This window comes from Meles meles, chromosome 5 (assembly GCF_922984935.1).
Source record: "Meles meles chromosome 5, mMelMel3.1 paternal haplotype, whole genome shotgun sequence".
Classification (NCBI taxonomy): Eukaryota; Metazoa; Chordata; class Mammalia; order Carnivora; family Mustelidae; genus Meles; species Meles meles.
This window is the reverse complement of record NC_060070.1, coordinates 123,542,956-123,553,245: the sequence shown is the minus strand read 5'-3', so window position 1 is coordinate 123,553,245 and position 10,290 is coordinate 123,542,956. Positions and strand designations below refer to the sequence as shown.

General features: G+C 43.1%; 1 pseudogene; it reads right to left on the bottom strand.

Moving 5' to 3' along the window:
* Window positions 1-2,829: 2,829 nt before the first annotated feature.
* Window positions 2,830-9,125, bottom strand: LOC123942219 (annotated as a pseudogene).
* Between the last annotated feature and the right edge of the window lie 1,165 nt (window positions 9,126-10,290).

Below are 10,290 nucleotides of genomic sequence, written 5' to 3'. Positions count from 1 at the left end.
AACATTCCATGTTCATGGATTGGAAGAACAAATGTTGGTTTTTACTTTGTCTTTTTTAAAATCTTTTTAAAAAATTTATTTATTTAATTATCAGAGAGAGAAGGAGCACACAAGCATGGGGGGGGGTGGCAGGCAGAGGGAGAAGCAGTCGCCCCACTGAGCAAGGAGCCTGATGCAGAACTCAATCCCAGGACCCTGGTATCATGACCTGAGCCAAAGGCAGATGCTTAACTGACTGAGCCAACCAGGCATCACAGAACAATATTGTTGATGAGGATGCAGAGAAAGGGGAAATCTCTTACACTGTTGGTGGCAAAGCAAGTTAGTACAGCCACTATGGGAAACAGCATGGAGGTTCCACAAAAAGTTAAAAATATAGCTACCCTATGACCCAGAAGTTGTACTACTAGGTATTTCTCCAAAGGATACAAACATGGTGATCTAAAAGGGAACATGTACCCCAATGTTTATAGCAGTGATGCCCACAATAACCAAATCATGGAAAGAGCCCAGATGTCCATCAACATATGAATGGATAAAGAAGAGGTGGTTATAGATAAAGGAATAGAATATTACCCAGCCATTAAAAGAATGAAATCTTGCTCTTTGCAATGATGTGGATGGAACTAGAGGGTTTATACTAAGTGAAATAAGTGAGAGAAAAACAAATAACATATGATTTCAATCATATGTGTAATTTAAGAATCAAAACAGATGAACATAGGGGAAGGAAGGAAAAACAAAATAAGACAAAATCAGAGAGGGAGACAAACCATAAGGGACTCTTAACTATAGGAAACAAATAGTGTTGCTGGAGGCAAGGTGGTTGGGGATATGGGGTAAGTGGGTGTTGGACATTAAGGAGGGCACTTGATGTAATGAGCACTGGGTGTCACATGCAACTCATGTGACCTATGAAACTAATGATATACTACCTGTGTATTAACTGATTTTATATAAAAATAAAACTATTTTTCTTATTAAAAATAAATAGATATAAATGTTTGTTAGAATTCACTAGGGAAGCCATTTGATTATGAGGTTTTATGGGGTTTTTGTTGTTGTTGTTGTTACTGACTCAAATCTTTTTTTTTTTATTCGTTTATTTGTTTATTTACAGCATAACAGTATTCATTGTTTTGGCATCACACCCAGTGCTCCATGCAGTATGTGCCCTCCCTATTACCCACCACCTGGTTCCTCAACCTCCCACCCCCCCCCACCCGCCCCTTCAAAACCCTCTGGTTGTTTTTCAGAGTCCATAGTCTCTCATGGTTCATCTCCCCTTCCAGTTTCCCTCAACTCCCTCTCCTCTCCATCTCCCCATGTCCTCCATGTTATTTGTTATGCTCCACAAATAAGTGAGACCATATGATACTTGACTCTCTCTGCTTGACTTATTTCACTCAGCATAATTTCTTCCAGTCCTGTCCATGTTGCTACAAAAGTTGGGTATTCATCCTTTCTGATGGAGGCATAATACTCCATTGTGTATATGTACCACATCTTCCTTATCCATTCATCCGTTGAAGGTCATCTTGGTTCTTTCCACAGTTTGGCGACCGTAGCCATTGCTGCAATAAACATTGGGGTAGAGATGGCCCTTCTTTTCACTACATCTCTATCTTTGGGGTAAATACCCAGCAGTGCAATTGCAGGGTCATAGGGAAGCTCTATTCTTAATTTCTTCAGGAGTCTCCACACTGTTCTCCAAAGTGGCTGCACTAACTTGCATTCCCACCAACAGTGTCAGAGGGTTCCCCTTTCTCCACATCCTCTCCAACACACGTTGTTTCCTATCTTGCTAATTTTGGCCATTCTAACTGGTGTCAGGTGGTATCTCAATGTGGTTTCAATTTGAATCTCCCTGATGGCTAGTGATGATGAACATTTTTTCATGTATATTGACTCAAATCTTAAATTACAAGTTACACGTGCATTAGGCCTTCCCTTGAGTTCCCTAGGTGCACCCCTTGTACAGAATTTAGGGGCCACCTGGACAAATGCCTTGCTTTTTCTCATTCTTGGGATCCCTCATTCATGTTAGAAAGAGGATCTGGAGGCAGAGTGGAGTCTCTATTGTTCAGGGGAATGGGAGAAAAGGGACAGTGATGGGGCAAGTCCAAGAAGAATGATGCTGAGAAACCCCTCACTGCAGCTACTCACTGAAGAATGAATCCTACACAGCAGGATCACAGAGCAGGGCACAAGGTTAGCTCAGCATGTGGATCCCATCCAGGCCCAGTTGTTCCATGCCCAGCTCCTCCTCCAGCCCCGACCCGGCCACAGCCAGGCTGTTGACACCTCATGTCAGGCACTCTAGCCAACTCTGCCAAAATCTCCTTAGAGAAACCTAGGGAGGACTCTCCTGGGAGGATCATGTTGGGTCCTGAGCCATGGCAGAAACAGTGGGGCAAGTTCTGGTGGTTGAGAGCATGGGAGTCCTGGAGGCCATTCACTAGTCCCTCACTTCATAAAAGCTAGGCCCTTCTGAAAACATGGGAGATCCTGCACAAGGCTAGTCGCTGGGCTCTCCCTGCTGAACTGCTCCAGCTGCTGGGACCACGTTGTGCATGCCAGGAAGATTTTGAGCCAGAGCAGCAGTCATCAAAGAGCATTCTATATGGAAAGAGTCCCCAGGCTGAAGCCACTCATTGGCCAGTGGTAAGATTGTTCCGTATACCCATGGAGCTGTGTGGGTAGTACAGCATAGTGCCATGGCCTGCTCAGGGGCTGCTCACTAGAGACCTGCATTGAGCAGGCTTGAGAAGAAAGCCCTAGCTGAGGTAGAAGCTTCAGGGTAGGTGGCTTGGGCAGGCAGAACCATACTCAGGGGCTGAATGGGTATAGAAGCAGCCATTGGTCAGATGGTAGTTTGCAGGTATCCAGGGAGCATCCTGAGTGAAAGAGGACAATATAGGTGACATTGTTGACAACAACTGTTTGGGCAGCTACCTTTAGGACATTCTCATGTCAGCTGGGCCCATGAGCAAACTGAGGGGGCTGAGGGGCACATATGGTGGGGGGAGGTCCCAGTTGTAGAACCCGGGTAAGGGGAGGAACCCAGAATAGGAGATGAAGAAAGGGAGGAGGAATTGACGGAGGATACAGCCAATGCACTGAATGAGAGGGTGGAGTCAGACAGTGATCAGTAGTTGTAGGAGCTTGGACCTGTGGCTGGGGACTGGTCAAGGAAGCCTAGAGGTCAGGATTGCTCGCAAAGTGCTCCAGGATGAGTCCCTGGCCAGAGATTAAAGTCATGGATCATCATAGCCCAAGCTCAGGCCCAGACACTGACCCCCACTGATGCCAAGGGGGATCATGTTGTGGTTCAAATTGGAGGTACTGTTGCCCCACTCAGGCTGGGGTAGGCCATCTCCTCAGGGTCCAGTCAGGTAGAAAGTGCCAGGGTAAGGGCAGGTTGGTGAGATCAGGTAGGGAGCCTCCTGTGGTCAGGCACACTGGCAAGCTGGTCAGAAGATGGAAAGATGTCAATTCCAGGAAGTTCCAGAGGGGGCAAGATGGTGGAGAAGTAGGAGACCCTGTTTCAACAGGTCCCCTGAATTGAGCTAAATATCTACCAGAACACTCTGAACACCCATGAAATCAACCTGAGATGCAAGATTATATACTTCTGGATCTCTAGAGGGACAGAAGAGCATCAGTGGAGAGGTCAGTGGAGTGGGAACACTGGGAGTGATACCAGAGGATAAACAGAAGGGGTAGGGAACCACCAGAAGCAACCCATTAGAAAGTAATAGCCCAATATGAAAGTGCCCTGTTCTTGGGGACCAGCTTTTACTTGGAGTCTGGATCAAAGTACTCAAAAAGAACAAAAGGTCTTAAGGGGCAATTGGTGGAATTGGGCAGCCACAGGCACGGACATAAAGTCACAGCCAGTGCCCACTCATGTCTGAGAGAGCCTGGCGGGGGCCCCAGTCGGTGGTCCCTGGGCCCGTGGCTTTCCACTGCTTGCACCACAGCTTGGGCTGGGCACAGCCCCATCCGCGCCTGTGAGAGCCTGGCTCAGGTTCCTGCCAGAGGTCCCTGGACCCACAGCCTGCTGCAACCTGCACTGCTTCTGGGTGTGAGTGCACCCAGTGTGGGCATGGACCCCAGACAGCAGTCTCAGCCACAGCAGCCACCAGGATTTGTGGTTCTAGTTGCACAGAGGTGCAGAGACAAGCGGGGGCCTCAGGCAACCACGGACATGGTGGCTGGGAGTAATCGCCACCTGTGGGAGGTTGTGCTGTTCAGCGAAGTTTGCAGAAGGGGAGCCTATATGTTTTGGACCACCCAGAGGAGAGCAGACTGAGGCTTCTCTCTGAAGCTGAAGACTAGGTGCAGACCATTTGCACCTAGACCATTTGCACCATTGCACTAACCCTCTGAAAAGGCACACACACACACAAAAATGCCACAGAACAAAAACCTCCAGAGAACCAAAGCCTGAAAAACTGGTTTTCACAGAGCTCATCCCAAGCAAGACTGACTGAAAAATGAGGCAGGCCCCTTCCCCAGAAGACAAGCCCAAAGACCAAGAGGACAATAACCACAGGGTCCCCATAAAACTATAAAACCCCAACATCAGGGGAAAACAATATATTTATCCTGTGGTATTGTCACAAAATCTGTACCTTTCATAGATACAACTTTTTTTTAAATTCGTTCTCACGATTCTTCTTTTATTTTTGTAACCTACTTACCATTACAACTAGATGTTTAATACCACATATTACATAAAAACTTGAACTTGAACTTTTTTCATACTTATATCCATGTTTCTTTTCCGTTTTCTTTATAGATGACAGATAGATAGATAGATAGATAGGTAGATATAGATATAAGCTTCAAGGTAATCCTTTTTCCCTATTCAATACTACCCCCGTATATACACCGGTTTTAATTTCCCTGTATCTCTGGAATGCTGAGTCTTTTAACAAACATAACAAGATACACCCAGGAAATACTGAAATAACCTTCCTCACCCACATCAAAGCTTTATAACCACCTTCCCATCTTATTCTTCTGTCAGTGTTTCTGTGTATTTGTTTTTGGTTTTGTACTATATAAATCTTATTCTTCGGTTTCATTTTGGCTATATTTCCCTTTTTTTTTCTTGTCTTTTACTTTTATCTGTCTTTTTGCCTGTTTATTTTTGTTTATGTATCTTATAAATCCAGGAAATTCACAGGACTGAGGTCGGGAGGACCATGAGGATAGATTCCTAGCATCCTATGGCTTCAGCTAATGTTTGTCTCTAGCAAGTTCTCCTCCATAGCAGGAACTTTTGAGTCCATTTCACCATTCAGAAAACCTCCGCAGTGGCTGGGCATGTGCAGGGAGGCTTTGGGCCTGGATAAGTGTCCTGAAGGCTGATTTTTCACACTGGTATGAAGGGCAGAGTGACAGGATTCCTGTTCACTGCAGATGGTAGTCAAAACAATCAATCCTTCTGTGTATGGAAATTGCCCCAGGACACCATCCTCCACCAGCTGTGCTCCAGGGGAAGCGACAAATAGGCAGGACCACAGAGACAGCTATTATTGTGGTGGGGGTAGCGGGAAGTGGGGACACAATTCTTTGGGGATCTTGCTGCACCTGTTTCATAGCCCTGGTGTCCAGTGCTCCAGGATGAATACGGAGGCAAGTGGAGAAGGCTCTGGAACTCAGCCAGGCCACAGCCAATCTCGTTATCACTGGGCAGAAAACCACCATAACCAGAGATCCTTGTGTATGCCTGTCACAATTTGGGGACCTTAGGCCCCCACATGTCACAACCCCAGGCTCTCTGGAGTCTCCACCTCATTCAGCAAGTCTGTCTTCCTGCCGCTCAGCTTCCACCTGCACCTTAAAGATGCTGGGACTGGTGTGTTCTGATTTTGTCCGTCTTCCTAATTCAGTCTTGGTTGGTGCATGTTTCTAGAAATGCACCCATTTCAGCTAGGTATGAGGCTGTTGGTATTTAATTGTTCATAGTCTACTATGATTCTGTATAATTCTGACTTATCAATTGTAATAACTCCCTTTTATTTCTAATTTTGTTTGAGTCTTTTTATTTTCTTAGACTAAGTAAAGTTTTGCCATTTTCTTCACTTTTGAGAAGAGCCAGCTTTGGATTTCATTAATCCTTCCTGTTTTTTTTTTTTTTTTTTTTCTGGTCTCTATTTCTTTTACTTCCACTCTGATGATGATGATGATGATATTTCTTTCCTCTTGTTGACTTGGGTTTAATTTGCTCCTCTTTCTCTAGTTACTTGAGTTGTAAAGTTAAATATTTTATTTGAGATCTTTCTACTTTTTATTGCTATAAACATCCTCTCAGAACTGCTTTTGCTGAAACCCACAAAATTTGGTATGTTGTATTTTCATTTTCACTTCCTTGAGATGATTATTTATTTCCCTTTTACTTATTTATGTTAGTCACAATACCATACATGATTAGTTTCTGATGCAGTGTTCAATGACTCATTAATTCCATGTAACACCCAATGCTTGTTCCAACATATGCCTCCTTAATTTAATACCTATCACCCAATTATCTCTTTAACATATTAGCTGTGTCACCAATATCACATTACTCAAGCACCCAATGCCCAGTAAATCAATGTCTGAAACACTGTTTTTGAAGCCAAGAAAGCTTCTTTATCACAAGGACAGCCCAGTGAGAAGGCTGGGGATCCTTCCCAAAGTTGCCTTGCCCTGTGAAGCCAAGGGACAGCTTCTATATGTTTGGAGAAGGAGGTGAATACATGAGAGATGTGTGAAGTGTTTCTAGAAACCTTGGGAACGTGGGTCTTGAAACATCTGGAGCTCTCTGTTCTTCCAGAAAATGAGGCACTTTCAGGACTTGGTATGATTAGGGATGTCACATAATTCCAGACAAATGTTTCCATCTGGTTCCCATTCAGTTTCTATAACCAGTAAGTGAATGGGAGCAGAGGTAAAAAAAAGTAAAGTCAATGATTGATCATGTGTAAGGTTGAGAGGTACATAAACATAATTAAGGACAGAATAAAACACAATGTGAAGCTAAAGTGATAATGCAAATAATACAACTATAGTTCTACATATGCTTACAAAACAGGTCCAGGAACCATGGGTCCACAGTCAGTTGCTTAGAATTATTTTCCACATATTTTTAGGTCTACTCACTTTCCTCTTCTTCATCTTTTTTTTTTTTTAACATCTTAATTTTATTTTTTTCAGTGTTCCAAGATTCATTGTTTATGCACCACACCCTGGGCTCCATGCAATACGTGCCCTCCTTAATACCCACAACCAGACTCACCCAACCTCCCACCCCCCTCCCCTCTGAAACCCTCAGTTTGTTTCTCAGAGTCCACAGTCTCTCATGGTTCGCCCCCCCTTCTGCTTTCCCCCAGTTCACTGTTCCATTCCTTCTCCTAATGTCCTCCATGTCATTCCTTATGCTCTATAGGTAAGTGAAACCATATGATAATTGACTGTCTCTGCTTGACTTATTTCACTCAGCATAATTCCAGTTCCATCCATGTTGATACAAAAAATGGATATTCATCCTTTCTGATGGAGGCATAATATTTCATTGTATATATGGACCATATCTTCTTTATCCATTCTTCTGTTGAAGGACATTTTGGCTCCTTCCACAGTTTGGCAGTTGTGGCCATTTCTGCTATGAATATTGGGGTAGAGGTGCCCCCTCTTTTCACTACATCTATACCTTTGAGGTAAATACCCAGTAGTGCAATTGCAGGGTTATAGGGTACCTCTATTTTTAATTTTTTGAGGAATCTCCACACTGTTTTCCAAAGTGGCTGCACCAACTTGCATTCTCAGCAACAGTGTCAGAGGGCTCCCCTTTCTCCACATCCTCTCCAACACTTATTGTTTCCTGTCTTGTTAATTTTTACCATTCTAATGGTGTAAGATTGGGTATCTCAATGTGGTTTTGACTTCCATTTCCCTGATGGCTAATGATGGAACAGAGTAGAGAGTCCATATATGAACCCTCAACTCTATGGTCAAATAATCTTCAACAAAGCAGGAATAGGGGTGTCTGGATGGCTCAGTGGGTTAAAGCCTCTGCCTTTGGCTCAGGTCATGATCCCAGGGTCCTGGGATCGAGCCCCACATTGGGCTCTCTGCTCATCAGAGAGCCTGCTTCCCTTCCTCTCTCTCTCTGCCTGCCTCTCTGCCTTCTTGTGCTCTCTCTCAAATAAATAAATAAAATCTTTTAAAAAAAAGGCAGGAAAAAATATCCAGTGGAAAAAAGACAGTCTCTTCAATAAATAGTGCTGGGAAAATTGGACAGCTATGTACAGAAGAATGAAACTTGACCATTCTCCCACACCATACACAAGGATAAACTTGAAATGGACAAAAGACCTCAATGTGAGGCAGGAATCTGCCAAAATCCTAGAGGATAACATAAGCAGTAACCTCTTCGACATCGGCCAGAGCAACTTCTTTCAAGATATGTCTCCAAAGGCAAAGGAAACAAAAGTGAGAATGAACTTTTGGCATTTCATCAAGGTAAAAATCTTCTGCAAAGCAAAGGAAACAGTCAACAAAACAAAGAGGCAACCCACAGAATGGGAGAAGATATTCACAAATGATACTCCAGACAAAGGGCTGATATCCTCTTGTTCATTTCTACCTTCATACCATCGTGGTCAAAGAAGTTGGTTGATATGATTTCAATCTTCTTAAATTTGCTACAATTTCTGTGCTCCATCTCATGATCTAACATGAAGAATATTTCATGTGTGTGTAAGAGGAGTATACATCTGTTGTTGGACAGAATGTTCTGTAAATATGTCTTTTGTACTAAACGGTGGTTTCATTCCAATGTTTCCTTGTTGGTTTTTTGTTTGTTTTGTTGTTGTTATTGTTGTTGTTGTTTGTCAGTGGGGTGTTGAGGTCCCGTACTATTTCTTCTGCTATGTCTTGCTGTTTCCCCTCTGCTGCACTATACTGACCAAGGCTAACAATATTCCACATGACAAAAATGAAACTGTTATGGGATCCAGCACCAGTATCAACAAGTAGGGCAAATACAGGGTAGATTTGAATCCAAAAGGCAATAAGCTGATAATGGGCACAGTCTGTACCTTTAGTTCCTCAGCTTCCACATGCACCATTTTACCCACATTGGGAGTTTCATATAACAACACAACAAATCCACATTTTCACCCATCTACAAAGCTACACTTACAAATGAAGAAGTTCTCTCTTCCTCCAAAATGAAACGCACATTGAATCCAACACTGTTATATTATTTATTCCTCAACTTCAGTCAAAATCCCTTTTCCTATTCTGTTACATAGAGACAATATGTTAAATATCACTACCAGCAATCTGAATAAAATCACATTCCTAAGAAGAAGTGACAGGAAGAAAGTAAATAATAAAGACAAATAACACATCTACATGATAAGAAGGAGAAGCTTTGGTATCTGACATCCACTTGCTTCTAAACGTTTCCCCGTTGATGAGTGCACAAACCACGTAGGAGAAAATAGGGATGCTGTTTTGCTAGCCATATACTTTCTGAGTAGCATAGAATTCTATAGCTGGAAACTTCTAGAACCCTGTAACCCATGTGCCTTTGTGGAGTCAGGAGAGGAAGATGTAGAAACTAAATGGAAAAATAATGTAGAAGCAAAGCTTCTACAGTTCTTTTTCTGTTATTGGTCACATGCAAGAACTGGTATCTATGACTTCCATCTTCCACTTCTAATTCTGTGTCTTCTCATTTCTCCCAGAACCGCAGCAGGTCAATGTTCTCTACCTTGGAAGTGAACACACCTTCATTGCTGAAGGTCTGAGTCCTCAATAGTCTGGTTTCCTTTTGTTTGATGTAGTTTTCTATGCACCTTTACCATTGGAGTTGGATGTACTGAGAGACAGTCAGTACAGTGTTCAAGGTCAAAGCTTTCTGCAGTTCACCAGGGGTTTAAAATTCTCTTATTCATTCACATCTTAATTCTTGTAGCAGTTCTGTTCTTTCCAACTGGTGTTGGCACACCGGGGAGTTCAGACCCACATACTTCATTTCCTGAAGTAACTAGCACAAGTTTCACAAATAACAGACAGGTAAGTGTGTTTCATCCATCCCAGCATAGGAAGTATATAAAGTAGAATATTAGACTGCTCTTCTCTTAAACCATCAACTATCATTTCCCCAGAAATTTTTGGATGACTAATGCCTCTGATCAGAGTGCACATTTCCCAAAATAGAGCTGGTGACCCACCCATAGCCTTTGGGTCCTCTACACACCTCAAGCTGTGTTTAATTTGCAGAGT